Source organism: Rhincodon typus, chromosome 1, assembly GCF_021869965.1.
Source record: "Rhincodon typus isolate 14 chromosome 1, sRhiTyp1.1, whole genome shotgun sequence".
NCBI classification, from domain to species: domain Eukaryota; kingdom Metazoa; phylum Chordata; class Chondrichthyes; order Orectolobiformes; family Rhincodontidae; genus Rhincodon; species Rhincodon typus.
This window is the reverse complement of record NC_063332.1, coordinates 104,348,911-104,365,410: the sequence shown is the minus strand read 5'-3', so window position 1 is coordinate 104,365,410 and position 16,500 is coordinate 104,348,911. Positions and strand designations below refer to the sequence as shown.

The 16,500-nt window shown below is 41.7% G+C and overlaps 1 protein-coding gene across 2 annotated transcripts in view; it reads right to left on the bottom strand.

The window, feature by feature from the left end:
* Positions 1 to 16,500, bottom strand: part of si:ch73-234b20.5 (uncharacterized protein LOC449923 homolog) — a 69,944-nt gene that overhangs the window by 20,852 nt on the left and 32,592 nt on the right. Inside the window, exon 1 of one of the 2 annotated variants that reach the window (XM_020510857.2) lies at positions 3,564 to 3,650. The exons of the other annotated variant lie outside the window; for it this stretch is intronic. The gene's annotated coding sequence lies outside the window, so the exon portion shown is untranslated. Of the gene's footprint in view, positions 1 to 3,563; positions 3,651 to 16,500 lie in introns of those variants that run through there. 2 annotated transcript variants of the gene reach the window in all.

The window sequence follows — 16,500 nt, the reverse complement described above, 5'->3', positions numbered from 1 at the left end:
ATAGGTACTATTGGAAGGATAGGAAAGATAGAAAGTGGGGGGGGGGGCGGGCAAGAGAGGAGGGGGAGTGGCATTTTTGATTAGGGCTAACTTGAAGGCTGTATTTAGGGGGGGACATTCCTGGAAATATGTCCAGGGAAATTATTTGGGTGGAATTGAGAAATAAGGGATGATCACTTTATTGGGATTGTACTATATACTCCCCAGTAGTCAGTGGGAAATTGAGAAACAATTTGTAAGGAGATCTCAGTTATCTGTGAGAATGGTTATGATAGGGGATTTTAACTTTCCAAACATAGACTGGGACTGCCATAGTGTTAAGGGCTTGGATGGAAGGGAATTTGTTAAGTGTGTACAAGAAAATTTTCAGATTCAGTGTGTGGATGTACCTTCTACAGAAAGAGGAAAACTTTACCTACTCTTGGGAAGCAAGGCAGGGCAGGTGACCGAAGTGTCAGTGGGGACCAGTGACCATAATTCTATTAGTTTTAAAATAGCGATGGAAAAAGATAGACCGGATCTAAAAGTTAAAGTTCTAAATTGGGGTAAAAGGCCAATTTTGATGGTATAAGGTAAGAACATTTGAAAGTTGATTGGGGGTGGTAGATGTTCGCAGGTAAAGGGACAGCTGGAAAATGGGAAGCATTCAAAATTAGAAAATGAGACACCAGAGACAGTATGTTCCTGTTAGAGTGAAGGGCAAGGCTGGTAGGCGTAGGGAATGCTGGATGACTAGAGAAATTGAGGCTTTGGTCAAGAAAAAGAAGGAAGCATATGTCAGGGATCGAGTGAATCCCTAGAAGAGTATAAAGGCAGTAGGAGTATACTTAAGAGGGAAATCAGGAGGGCAAAAAGGGGATATGAAATAGCTTCGTCAGTTAGGGTTAAAGAGAATCCAAAGGGATTCTACAAATATATTAAGGGCAAAAGAGTAACTAGGGATAGAACAGGGCACCTTAAAGATCAGCAAGGCCACTATGTGTGGAACCGCAGGAGATGTGGGAGATACTAAACCAGAATTTTGCATCAGTGTTTACTGTGGAGTAAAATATGGAAGATACATGGGGAAATAAATAGCAACATTTTGAAAAATATCCACATTGCAGAGCAGGAGGTACTGGATGGCTTAAAACACATAAAGATGAATAAATCCCAGTGACCTGATCAGGTGTACCCTAGAACGCTGTGGAAAGCTAGGGAAGTGATTGCTGGGCCCCTTGCTGAGATATTTGTATCATTGATAACCACAGGTGAGGAGTCAGAAGACGGGAGGTTGGCTAACATGGTGCCACTATTTAAGAAAGGTGGTAAGGAAAAGCCAGGGAATTATAGACTGGTGAGCCTGACATCAGTGGTGGACAAGTGGTTGGGGGAAATCCTGAGGGACTGGATTTACATGTATTTAGAAAAGCAAGGGATATGGGAAATCATATCTCACTAACTTAATTGAGTTTCTAGGGTTTTAGAGTAGATTTATAGCTCAGGTTGTGGATGTTGTGGTTGGTTGGCTCACTGAGCTGCTTCGTTGTTCCACAGACGTTTCATTACCCTGCCGGGTAACATCATCAGTGCAGCCTCCAATGAAGCGCTGTTGTGTTTTCCTGCCTGTTATTTAAACTCTGGTGTCTGTTGAGCCGGACTACCTCACTTCCGGTTTTCCTTCGCAATGGAGTATATATGGGGTCTAGCTCTATGCGTTTATTGATGGCTTTCTTAGTGGAGTACCAGGTTTCTAGGAGTTTTGAGTTTTTTGAAGAAGTAACGAAGAGGATTGATGAGGGCAGAATGGTGGATGCAACCTATATGGACTTCAGTAAGGCATTTGACAAGGTTCCTCATGATAGAGTGATTAGCAAGGTTAGATCACATGGAATACAGAGAGAACAAGTTATTTGGATACAGAACTGGCTTGAAGATAGAAGATAGAGGGTAGTGGTGGAGGATTGCTTTGCACACTAGAGGACTGTGACCAATGGTGTGCCGCAAGGATCAGTGCTGGGTCCACTGCTATTCGTCATTTATTTAAATGATTTGAAAGTGAACAGAGGAGGTATGGTTAACACAGTGTGGAACTGGAGGATCACAGCAGGTCAGGCAGCATCAGCGGAGCAGGAAAGCTGACGTTTTGGCTTGGGGCCATTTTTTTCTGAGGAAGGGTCCCGACCCTAAACGTCAGCTTTTCTGCTCCTCTGCTGCTTGGCCTGCTGTGTTCCTCTAGCTCCACATGGTGTTATTTCTGACTCCAGCATCGGCAGTTCTTACTACCTCAGAGGTATGGTTAGTAAGTTTGCAGATAACACCAAAATTGGAGATGTAGTGGACAGCAAAGAAAGATACCTCAGACCACAACAGGATCATAATCAGATGGGCCAATGGGCCAAGGAGTGTCAGATGGAGTTTAATTTAGACAAATGTGAGGCACTGCATTTTGGAAAGGCAAATCAGGGCAGGACCTATACACTTAATGGTAAGGTCCTGGGGAGTGCTGCTGAACAAGGAGACCTTGGAGTGCAGGTCCATAGCTCCTTGAAAGTGGGAAAGTGGAATTCCTTGAAAGTGGAGTAGGATAGGAAGGAAGGCATTTGATATACTTGTCTTTATTGGTCAGTACATTGACTATAGGAGTTGGGAGGTCATGTTTTGGCTCTACAGCTCATTGGTTAGGTTACTTTTGGAATACTATGTTCAAATCTGGTTTCAAATCTGCTATAGGAAGGATGTTTTGAAATGTGAAAGGTTCAGAAAAGATTTACAAAGATGTTGCCAGGGTTGGAGGGTTTGAACATTAGGGAGAGGCTGAATACGCTGGGGTTTTTTTCCTTGGAGCGTCAGAAGCTGAGGGGTGACCTTATAAAAGTTTATAAAATCATGAGGGGCGTGGATAGGGTGAATCGACAGAGTCTTTTCCCCGGGGTGGAAGTATCCAAAACTAGAGGACATAGGTTTAAGGTGAGAGGGGAATAATTTAAAAGGGCCCTAAGGAACAACTTTTTCACACAGAGAATGGTGCGTGTATGGAATGAGCTGCCAGAGGAAGTGGTGGAGGCTGGTACAATTACAACATTTAAAAGGCACCTGGATGGGTATGTGAATAGTGGGGGTTTAGAGGGAAATGGATCAAATGCTGGCAAATGGGACTAGATTTATTTAGGATATCTGGTTGGCATGGACAATTTGGACCAAAGCATCTGTTTCTGTGTTGTACATCTCTGTGACTCAATGACTGCCCAGGGTCCTATCATTAATTTTATATGTCCTGTCCTAAATTAAACTCCATCTGCCACTCCTCAGTCCATTGACCCACTTGATCAAGATCTTTTTGTAATCTTAAATAACCTTCTGCACTGTCTGCTATACCACCAGTTTTGGTGTCATCTGCAAACTTACTAACCACACCTTCTATATTCTCATCCAATTCATTAATGTAAAATGGCAAAAAATGCTTTGATATTGCTTAAAGGTAAACTTGTAGAATTAATTCATTTAATAAAATATGTTGATTTAATTTGAATTACTGGCATGTTTTTTCACCATTTCATAATGGCCAGTACCTGCATCAATACCTTTTATACTCAGTGTATACATTGAGTTCTGCTGCTGGAAGTACATTTTGAAGTTTCAGAGATCAGCTGATGTGTTGTGATTATATGGTAATTGCAAGATGTGTGCTGTAAGATAAGAACTTGAAAAAAATTAATTGCAGTTCCACTCAATATTTCAGCAGATGTATAACAGAGATTGGATGGAGTCCATAAAAACTAACTTTGTATAATGATACGTTTCGAAATTTTTGATGGAACCAGTGATGATACAAAATGTATTTCCTTAAAACCATTAAGGGCAATGCAATACCATCAAAGATAAGGGAGGATTCTATGTTTTTCTATATGATTTATAATGGAAATCAACTATGGGTAAATGTACAATCTAGGCACTAGGTGGTTTTTTTTGAAGATGAGTAAAATTTTTAATTACTCAAATAAAAATTTCACTATCCTTTGGTTATATTTATCCATTCAATTATATTTTGAGCAGTTTACAGGCCTGAGTAAAAGTTTGTTACTTAAAGGCTTTAGCTTCTCCCAAAAAGCCTAGATACAAAATTTAAGATTTTGCCTGCAGAATGTGACATTTAGAGTTGAATTTGAATTCCCTGTTCAGCCGTTTTCAATATTATTTGAGGTAAAACTTGAGGTCAAGTTTCAATGTATATACGTTGAATGATTTTTAAATGGAGAAAGAGGGCAGGAATTTCCCATTTTGTTTTAAAGTGAGCGGATCTGGTGGCAACTAAAATGCCACCTCCACTGCCCAGAAAACTCATTGTATCACCTGCCCCAGGTGTTCAATGGCAAGACTGGGTTTCTTGCAGAGTGGGTTTGTGGTGACAAGTCGGTCATGGGGTTGGAAGCAAGGACAGAAGCTGCTTGCTTTGCCCCATCTATACCATAGATTGCCTACAGATTGAGACAATTGTAGCTCTGATTTCCCTGTGGTAAACCAGTCACTTCTTCTGTATGCCAGGGAGGCAGGAGATTGGTGGTATGATATATTGAGGCCTTTCAATGGCCGTTACTTGGTCGCTTTAGGGTCTTCATTGTTAATAGGTCGAGAAAGTTGCACCTGGAACTTCTCGCCCAGAATGTGGGGGATGAGAAAGAGGTGGGTTTCTCTCCAGGGAGAACTCACATTATTATTTCCTCTTCTCACCACCTTGCCACCTCCAGGAAGGGGAAAATTGCATCCAGAGGCTTTAATGAAAATGGGAAAATGACAATGGTCTAATTACACATTTGTAGCACTTGCTTTGAGATCCAATAAATATCAGAAAATGTAATAAGCTGAGGAATATAGCAAGAAAATGTGATTCATGAGAGTGAGAGATAGTTAATAGAGACTATGCTCAGAGAACAAGCAATGTGAGAAAGCAAGGACCTAGAACCTTGTGGGTAACTAGTGAAATTCCAGGGAAACAGTAGGGTTCACATCAGTTATTAGCATCACATTTCAGCATTGATTTCCTGTAAACTATTAACCACATCAAACATGTTACTTAGTGCTTGTATTGGCATTAAAGCAAAAAGGTCTGACCTATCTCTGCCCACATTAGCTAGGATGATTAGATTTTCAAAGCTCAATTGTTACTTTATAATATCATTGGCTGGACATTGATATGTCTTGAACTTTTTGAAAAGAACACTTTTTTCAAAACATAGCAAAACTGGCTACAGCAAAAATATGTTGTATTTGCAAAGAATATGCGCTGCTTAAATGAACTTACTGAGTCTGTAATTTTGTCAGAAAGAGGTCAAATGACCTAGTTTATGAGTTTGAATGTATTGTATTTGAATACAAATGCTCAGAGAGAAATTACCCAATAGGGCAACAGCTTTATCCTCTCTTCCTCTGAAACTTTCTTGAAGTTTATAAGTTGGAAGCCTAATGGAAGATCTCATCAGCACAAGTTCTTAAAGGAGAAGTCAGAATCTATACCCATTGCATCAGAAAAAGAGAATGCACCCAGTTATAACAGATCCAGGGAGAAACCATAGTATCAGTAGCTTGTGTGGAAAGTAACTCTAGTTGCATAACAGCATTTGGACAATCTTTGAATATTTTAGTTTTCTGACTTTAATTTTGCCGCATTTTTTAAAGATAGTTTTCTGAAGAGTTTTACAATATTGTCATGCTTGGAGAGGGTTGTACATATGTATTATTTTTCAAGAAGGATAGTTGAACATATTTTCACATTTTAAACGTTTTGTTAATAATTTTTACATCTTTGCTTTAAGACTAGATTCTTAATAAATCGTAAGTTATTAAAAGGGCTGGACTGACATCTAGAAATTTGTCCAATCACTATGTCCGTCATAAGAGCCTTTGCTCAATGAGTAGGTCTTCTGCAATAAAACAAATTCTTTATTTGTTAAGTAACTTAGCTGTCTTGTTTCTGATGCTGAGCTGTATATTGTCTTATATATGCATACAATTAGCAACATCCACTTCCCTTTTAAATGTAAACTTTGCTGTGACCACTGTAGGACTGGGACAATGAAAGAAATCAGTCCACCCCCTCCTAACCTGGTTGTAACAATGTTAAAAATCTGTAGGAAAATGGGGCTCTGATGATTGCCATATTGGATAACCAATGCCCAAGTTTTGGTGTATGGGCAGTGTCATCTTAATTGGCATTAGTTGTCATGTAATAATCAAAATAATGAAAAGCTTGTGACCAAACTTATATTATTTCTGCTCGCATTATTTTTCTTCTTCATTGTCATTATTATAATGTTAGAGTGTAGTTATATTAGGAGATTGGTGTTTATACTGCAGTTGAAGCAAGGGGAAGGCAGAGTTTGCTGCCAAGGGATTTGGAGGGGTATCAGTGAAGGATGTTGTAGTTTTACCCTGGCCCTTGCTGCAGCTATTGCCTACCTGGCTCTCACTCACTTGTTGGCTGCTGCTGGAAGGTGCTAAAGATTTCCTTTTGAGGAGCAGTCTCCTGTTCTCTTTCTCCTTCTTCTGGTCCCAGCTCTTTGTGCTGCTGTGTATATGTTTGAAAACGTTTCTGTCTGTCTGCATGCAACTAGCAGCAGCACACTGTCAATAACCCACCCAGGCTTTGGAAGTCGGAGTCAATAAAATGTGGAGCTGGAGGAGCAGAGCAGGTTAGATATCATCAGGGGAGCAGGAAAGTTGACGTTTTGGTTCAGGACCCTTCTGATGAACCTGTTGTGCTCCTCTACCTCTACCTTTTAATGACTCTGACTTCCAGAATCTGCAGTCCTTGCTATCTCCTGGCTTTGGAAGTGCCACAACTTGAACGCACCAATTAGCACCAGCACCTCTAATTGAAGGAAGCTCCCTCACTTGACCCATTGACCAAAGACTTATATTACAGGTCTGATGATGGGTCAATATCCAGATATCAGTCCAGCCCTTTTAATAATTTAAAATTTAACAGGAATCTAGTCTTAAGAGAAATTGATGTTCAATGTTGTTTTATGTCTCAAAGTCAGTACATCAGAACACAACAGATGTGCTCATGATATGATCACCGTATCAAAGCATGTGCCCTGAAGATATAAATATCTCAGACTCCATCTTACCCCCAGGGATTACTTGAAGCATAACATGCTACTGAAAGCATGCTGGTGTATTGTAACTAATAGTTTAATGCTAACCCAGACACTTAGGTGCTTGTGAATGTATTTTTTGTCCATAACAGTTATCTGTAATAGATGTCTGTTGACTCTTCAATGCCATGATTTCTTGCCCAATTTTGTATGTCACAAGGGATAATATTAGCATTGCTGCATCAGATCAAGCACTGTGTTGGAGCCAGAATCACATCATTCAATTCTTCCATTGTATGTTATCAATGGATATATGAAAATGGAATGCATGAAACGGTGGGAGGAGATAGACTCAAAGTCATACAGCATGGAAACAGATGTTTCAACTTCCGTCCAACTCGTCCATGCCAGCCAAGTTTCCCAAACTAAACTAATCCCACCTGCCTGCATTTGGCCCATATCCGTCTAAAACTTTCCTATTCATGTACCTGTCCAGGTGTCTTTTAAATCTTGTAGAATCATAGGGTCATACACCATGGAAATAAACCCTTCGGTCCTACTCAACAGCAGAGATGGAAACCTCGGCATGAAAAAAAAAAGGGACACGCAAATATTTATTGAAAAACTCAAACTGTCCTCATAAAATTGGTGTGTCTGGTTACCTTAGCCATAATATAATGTCTGTTTACTTTAACCGTAATATAATGGTTGCTTTAAAGTACAATTAGTGGATGTCTGATGACACAGCATGTGGGACGGTGTGGATTGGAATATAGGGGAGGACAGGTGGGCGAAAACTTAAAAGTTAGTTATGCCAGGGAACAGTAATATCCCGTTCCTAAATACAAGGCCTGAAAGAAAAATTGTTCTTGTTGCATTTCAAATTAACTAGGCCTCAACCATGCTAGCCATTGACAGCTACCTGTCAAGAGATGGCGCTGTGCCTCACATGCATTGCAACACCCAAAGGAAATGCCAAGGTGACAATGACTGTTCATTTACTTCAATATTTATTGATACAACGAAGTTGCTTATCACCTTTACTTATAATATTTGATTTTCCATGAGATAAATCGAACAACTAGAAACTCCTTTCAAAAGCTTTGAAACGTTATCCTGAACAACATGAAATTATGAGATAAATAAGTGGGCCAAATGTTTGAGTAATTGTTTGAATTGGCTAGCTCAGCTGAATGGATAGATGGCTAAAGTGTGGTGCAGAATGCTGCTACCAGTGTTGGTTTAATCCACATAATCAGCTGTGATTGTTCCTACCTCCTTCTCTTGATCACGCTTGATGTGGTGGAGTGACATGCCTCAAGATGTATAAACATTTGCCTCTCTCTAACAATGTCTATGGCCCTTTGTGGACTAGGGGTAATTACATGCCAGTTTAGAGTCTTCAGTCTAACTTAGCTCACAAAAATCATATGTCTGATCTGAACATGACACTGGAGGCACTCTATTAACTTTGGAGATTTTCAAATGCCCACATTGCAATTCAGAGTGATAGATCATGTTGGAGATCTTTCCCACAAAATATCGAGTGGGTTTCTCAAACTATCATGAAATTTTGATTATATGAAATCTTATATTATTAGTTTTCTGCTGTAATGGAAACAGAGACATTTTATAAAGATAAGGCACGCACACAATGCATTTTTGAGGTTGGAACATTTATCCTGTAGGAGTCATAATGTTGCAAAAGTACAATCCTATCAGGAAAATATTTTCTTGTTTTGATTTTTGTCACACGCTCCTTTCACTTCTGATCTTCCATCCATAATTTCCTGGACAGCAGCAAGTAACCAGTTGCTAGTGGAGATTTGTTGGTATTTTATATCTAAGGATTGGAGAAATATTAAACTCACTTTTTATGACCAGCACAATGAAATGCCAACCGTCCTAATTTGAGCTAATCTGTTTTGCTGTTCCATCTGACACTAGCAATTGCTGTCTAGCTGCCACCTGAACCAAGGTGACATGAAAATTCAAACTGATTTTACAATGTAAGTAGTTAGTTGGGGCTTCTTCCACTCTGAAAGGTTTTTTTAAAATACAGGGACCAACAATAATTGTTGATGGCACAAGTAAATCTGGAGCACACAACTGTGTCACCAAACAATTCATTGTGAACTAGTTTGGTAACCAACTTCTTCGAGGCTGAAGTATCGATGGCTTTATGATATCATTTCAGCTCAATGCCCTAGAATACTTGCACAGGTCAGCATTGTAGTCGGATTTGTCATTTGCACGGTACTATCTCCTAGCAACATCACACAGAGCAAAAGACCTTCTGTAAGTGTATTCGGGGAAATGGATGGGGAAAATCTACAAACTGTAATCAGTGACTGGAAAAGGCTGATAGGTTTACTGCTGTGAAGCTGACCCAGTTGAATTTGCTAAATTTGAATCAAGTTGAAATAATTAATAGGTTTGTTTTGAAATGTTATTCAGCAAGACTACAACAAGACTAGTTATAGTTGAACAAAAGTAATTGTGAAACTTGAAACGGTTCAGAAAAATTTACAAGGATGTTGCCAGGGTTAGAGGGTTTGAGCTAAAGGGAGAGGCTGAAGAGGTTGGGGGCTATTTTTCCTGGAGTGTTGGAGACTGAGGGGCGACCTTATAGAGGTTTATAAGCATCTTGTGGCTTAGTGATTAGCACTGCTGCCTCACAGCACTAGGGACCCAGGTTCGATTCCAGCTTCAGGCGACTGTCTGTATGGAGTTTGCATATTCTCTCCGTGTCTGCGAGGGTTTGCTCTGGGTGCTCCAGTTTCCTCCCACAGCCCAAAGATGTGCAGGTTAGGTGGATTGGCCATGCTAAATTGTCCGTAGTGTTCGGGGATGTGTAGATTAGGTGGGTTACTGGGGGACAGGACTGGGTGGGATGCTCTGAGGTTTGGTGTGGACTTGTTGGGCCAAAGGGCCTGTTTCCACATTGTAGGGATTCTATTATCTATGATGAAAATCATGAGGAGCACGGATAAGGTGATTAGTCAAAGTCTTTTTCCCAGGGTAGGGGGGAGTCCAAAACTAGAGGGAATAGGTTTATGGTGAGAGGGGAAAGATTTACAAGGGAGCTAAGGGGAAACTTTTTCATGCAGAGGGTGGTGTGAGTATGAAATGAGCTGCCAGAGGAAGTGGTAGAGGCTGATACAATTACAACATTTAAAAGGCATCTGGATGGGTACATGAATAAGAAGGTCTTAGTGGAATATGAGCTAAATGGTGGCAAATGGGACTAGATTAATGTAAAATATCTGGTCATCATGGACGGAGGGTCTGGTTCCATGCTGTACGACTCTATGACTCTAGTCTTGCTTATTTTTATTATTGCAGCATTGTTTACATTTTCGAACATCAATAACCAGACAGCTAGAAAGCTCGCTTTCTGGAGGCTGGGTGACAGCAATCTGGGATAGAACCCAATTTTCCAAGGATTCTTCCCCATCTCCTTTAAATCCTGGGGTAGCAATACACTACAACCTGCATGAGGGGTTCATGTATCAGAGCTCACTGGCATGCAGAGATGTTCAGAAAGTCCTTGCTTCCTATGCTGAAGACTTTTTATGTTGATTCTTTTTTCTCCTTGGGCCTGAGCTTCCCATAGTCGAGTAGTATTGGGCCAATCTGCTATCTTGCAGCCGATTAGGACAAGCAGAACTGAAATGGCTTTCAGACTAATGTATCATCCTGGTCCTCATGATGAGGTTCTTCCCCTTCTGGTTAAGATGAATAGTGGTGCTGACCTCCACGAGTTTTGGAGTCCAAGGGTTATAAAGTGCAGTGTGAGTAAAGGTACAAAGCTTGAAATGTCCTGGAGGAATATATTTGAAGCATTGAAGATAAGAATATGTTGGCTAACAAGTTCAACAATAAAATACCAAGAAACACTCCTGTGGTAATAAAAAGGCTTCAACTTAAAGCGAGGTTGAGGGGAGATGGAATATTCAAGCACTGGCTTCCTCTTCAGTTCCACTGTAAATTTGCTAGTCTTCTTTATTAGGTAATGGTTTTTCGAGATATATAATTAAATTTGCAGCACAGTGAAATAAAGAACAACTTTATTTATGAAAGTGTATTAAACAATAACTTATTTTCATTGAAAAGCTTTGTTGACTAAACCAGGCAATTTGACAATCACCCTTTTTCATTTTGTTTTATCCATTTGTGGAATCTGAGTGTCCTCCCATCCTAACTGCCTTTGTGGAATGAATAGCCTTTGACCTTTTCACGTCAAATGTCAATATTATCAATACTGGTAGACAGCATTTCAAACAATGTCACAATTTGTCAGTGTTTCACACGAAAAATGAACATTTTGCACACACCACCCCTCCCCCCCACAAAATGTTGGAAATGGTCACTAGCAACCAGTTAAATTTAGAAAGCAAGACAGGAGGCTGTCAGCATCAATCCAATTGGCTGGAAGGCTAAACTGAAGGCCATCAAACTAACCAATCAGATGGTGCTCACCCTCTTTGTTCAGGGATGTGTAGATTAGGTGGGTTACTGGGGGACAAGTCTGGGTGGGATGCTCTGAGGTTTGGTGTGGACTTGTTGGGCCAAAGGGCCTGTTTCCACACTAGGGATTCTATGATCTTTGTTCATTTTAAATTGACTTCTGAAAAGTTAAAATGAGTTGTTACTTTCGGATGTCCTTTGGAGATGGAAATCTGCTGTCTTTACCTGGCCTGACCTACATGTGACTTCAGACCCACAATATGTGGTTGACTCTTAACTGCCTTGCGAAATGGCAAGCTGCTTTGTTGTGCTGACCGACTACAGAAGAGAGCAAAAGGAATAAAATCGACAGATCACTCAGCAATGACCCAAGCACTGAGCCCCTGCACAGTTCTTGTTACTACCCTCAGGGGGTTTGTGCCAAAAATAGGAGAGCTGTCCCACAGACTAGCCAGGCAACAGAGTGAGACAGTGAAAGTCACAGAATAGTAACTTGCACACTAGTACCAGACACACCATTACTACATCTCGGTGCTTCCTGTCAAACCAACAGAACAGAACTGCCAAAGGTGGCACTGCAGTGGAATACAGTTAGGACAAAGTTGTCATTGAGTCATACAATTCAAGAACAGACCCTTTGGTCCAACTTGTCCACACTGACCAGACACCCCAATTTTACCCAGTCCCCTTTGCCGGCATTTGGCCCATATCTCTAAACCCTTCCTACTCATGTACCCATTCAGATGCCTTTTAAATGTTCTAATTGTACCTGCCTCCACCACTTCATCTGGCAGCTTGTTTCATACACACATCATTTTCTACATGAAAAGGTTACCCCTCAAGTCCTTTTTTTAATCTTTCACCTCTCACCTTAAAACCAATGCCCTCTAGATTTGGACTCGCCTACCCTGGAGAAAAGACCTTGTCTATTCACCCTATCATTACCCCTCATGATTTTATAAACCTCTATGAGGTCACCCCTCAGCCTCTGACGCTCCACTCCTGGCAGTTCTCAACATTGACTTTAAACCTCATGAAGTCCCATGGCATCAAACATAGGTAGGGAAATTTCCTGTTGATTGCAACCTACTGCACACCCTCAGCAGACGTGTCAGTACTTCTCCATGTCGAACACCACTCGGAAGAAATACTGAAGATGGCAACAACACAGAATGTTCTCTGAGTTGGCAGAATTCAATGTCCAACAACTCCACATGTTGTGATTTAGATATATGTCATTGTACTTTGCTACATGTAGCTTTAAGAGGTAAATCTTAAACTGGTGAGAGCACCTATCCTTGATATCAAGACAACATTTGATCAATTGTGCAGTGAGCCCTAGCTGAACTGAATTCAGTGGGAATCAAGGGGAAAATTCACTGGAGATTGGTGTCATACGTAGCTTAAAGAAAGACCGTTCTGGGTTTTGGAGGCCAGTCATTTCAGTTCCAGGTCATCACTGAAGGAATTCCTTAGGGTAGTGTCCTGTCCCAATCAGCTTCAGAAGTTTCATCGATGACCTTCCTTCCATCATAAGGTTAGAAGTGGAGATGTTCACTGCTGATCACACAATGTTTAGCAACATTTGCAACTCTTCAGATACTAAAGTAGTCCATGTCCACATACAATAATGCTTTGACAACACCAGGCTTTGGCTGTGAAGTGGCATTTGACATTCATGCCACACAAGTGCCAGGCGATGACCATGTCCAACAAGAAGAACCTAACCATTGCCCCTTTACATTCAATGCCATTACCACTGGTGGATCCTCACTATCAACAGCCTGGAGGTTGCCATTGCCTACAAACAGAACTGGACCAGCTATAGCAATAAATTTGAAAAATTTTTTAAAAAATTTTTTAAAATTGAATTCTTTCATGGGATATGGATGTCACTGGCAATGTAATATTTGTTGCTCCTCCCTTATTGCTTATTACCTTATTCTGCTTTGGGTGGAGACATGAATTTAACCTCCGATGAAAATAATCCTCACCCTTAAGAGCTTATTTGTATTTTGTCTCTTCACAAAATTCATTGCCGCAGCTGACGGTACTTTATCATTACAAAAATGATCAGTCTTAAATGTGTGGCTCATTTGCCAACACTTTAGTTACTGGATCAGACAGTTCAATGTTCAATGTTTCACTCCACAAACTGAGCATAGAAACCTGTTGTGGACTGACCCCTTCACGCACGTCTGTGGAAGTGCAGCCATTGTCAGTGCTGCCATCTCTTGGATGATATGTTAAACTGAACCGAGGGCAGCATTTTCCCATCTGGGATGAGGAACAGAAATCAGAGGCTGTGGATTGTCCAAAGGGGATTTGAAGGGAGATGGGGAGGGTTGGTGGTTGCTCAATCCCATCACAACCCGTGGAAGAAATGTTGATGGCAGACTGGCTGGCTCTAAATGAAAAGGCTGCCCCTCAGAGAGAACACTGCGTTGGAGTTTGCACCCCCCCCACCTCCCCAGTGCCCCGTTCCTGTCAGTGGAATGAAATTGCTGACCAACCTGATGGACTGACAGTGCCAGGGAGAGCAGTCTTTGCTGCTGAGAATACTGGGAGGCTCCTGTAGCACTGTCATGGACACTGGACACAGATAAATCAGGCCTTTGCACCCATAGGGGTTGGGTCTCGATGCCAGAATGAGGGAGCTCAACGCAGTATACAATCTTAGGGACAGTACCCCCCTAAGAGACTACATTTTCACTAATTTTCTGAAAAAACAGCTTTTCCACATTCTCCCATGTTTCATTGTGTAGCATATTATGTAATTGAAGTGCATTAAGGTCCATAAACGGCCATTATTTTGCATTTGAGGACCTCAATAGGCCTAATGCCAGGCGTGCTAGTGGATTAGTAGAAGATCCAGATCTAGGATTGTATCTGGGTCTTGAACAATCCCCCAGGGAAGTAATCATCCATTGGTGCATGGGGTGACCAAACATTCCATTTTTACTGAGATAGTCTGGTCTTCGTTAAATGTCCCAGTCTCTGACAATTTCCAACCTATAGTTCAAATGTTCCAGTTTCCACATTTTCATATTTGTTAGACATAAACTGGACCTCTGGGAGACAAAATCTATGTGAAACGTCATCCTTCTTCCTGGAAACATGCAACACATTATATACAGCAGACCTGCATCCCTCCCTCACCACTCCCTTGAACACTCCAGGGAAGTTGCCACTACATTTTTGGTATTGACAACTCCATTGCTTCTGGTGCCTTCTCAACAAACCAAGGTCAAGTGTTGGTATCTTTGTCTTCCATAGAGAAGTCATAACCTCCCACCTTCAACTCCAGGGCTCCTGTCATTGGTTGCCCAAGATGTCAATCATCGAGGAAGCCCGCCTTCCCTTAAGTTTTCAATATAACCTGGTTTTGATGTTTGAAAATCATTTTTTTATACAATTATTTGCAAGAATTGTTCCAGAAATGAGAAATTTCAGTTATGAGAATGAATTGAAGAAGTTGGACTGCTTCCTTGGAGAGAAAGAGACTGAGAGAAAATTTGATGGAGGATTTCAAAATCATGAGAGGGATGGAGAGAGTAGGTAGACAGAAGCTCTTCCCACCCATAAAAGAAGAAAAACATACTAGAGGACATAATTTAAATTGATGTGCAAATGAGGAAAGGGTAATTTGAGAAAAAAGCTTTTTTACATGGTGAGTACTTAGGGTAAGGAATGCTCTGCCTGTAAATCTAATGGGGACAGCTTCAACTGAAGCATTCCAGAGCATTTTGGATGCTGCTTTGGTTTGCTGGGATATGGGGAGAAGGCAGCAGATTGGCATTAGGTAATAGAGCCCATGTAGGCATGACAGGCTGAATGGGGTCATCCTGCACTGTGAGAATTCTGGGACTGGGTGAAAATCTGGTCACCTTGCTGGTTGTGTCACTGTAATTTGGCAGGAGACTAAACTTGCTATCCAATTAAGGATGGCAGGCAAGGTTTTGAAGCTGGAGTGGCCTTTCCTTGAAAGAAGCAGCAGGTTCTAATGGAGGATACATAGGACAGAGGACTTGTCCTCTCTCCAACTTCCTCACATTGTAAGAAATGGAACATGCAGCAACTTGGGGGAGTAGGGGAGTCAGTACCTTCTAGTGGGAGACCTCTGGCTGTCCCAGCACCCAAGCACTCATGGATGACCTGCCTGGCCTGTTAGCCACCAGGCCTGAAGCTGGGAGATCATCTCCAAGCACCAACCCCTGCCATCCCACCCCCACCGCTTCAGACGCCAACTGGAAAATCCCAGGCAGCCTCTTTGAATCGACCTCGATCGGCTCTGAATTAACCACGGCAGCTCCCTGCCACGTGACCCACCTCACCACCTCATCCAGCCTTACCAAAATTGGCCAGGTCAAGGCAGGGTGGAGGTGGACAAGGTACTGCGCAGTGACTTTTAGCTTGTGCTCATCTCCGTTCCTGGCCCTGGAAGGGGTGGGGAACTCAAAATCCTTACCCTAGATTCCATCCTCAAGTGGTTTCGAAAGGTCCAATAGTACTTTTTGAAGAAGAACAGCAAAGGTTTCCAGATCTGTCAATCCTCCTTCTCTCAGATAAAAGGCAACTAGCTACACTGACCCTAAACCCCACCTCTTCCTCCGTTACATCGATGACTGTATCGGCGCCGCCTTGTGCTCCCACAAGGAGCTCGAACAGTTCATCCACTTCACTAACACCTTCCACCCCAACCTTAAGTTCACCTGGAGCATCTCCGATACCTCTCTCTCCTTCCTGGACCTCTCTATTTCCATCTCTGGCAACCACCTGGAAACCGATATCCATTTCAAGCCCACCAACTCCCACAGCTACCTAGAGTACACCTCCTCCCACCCAACTTCCTGCAAAAATGCTATCCCCTATTCCCAATTCCTTCGCCTCCGCCGCATCTGCTCCCGAGATGAGACATTCCACTCCCGGACATCCCAGATGTCCTCGTTTTTCA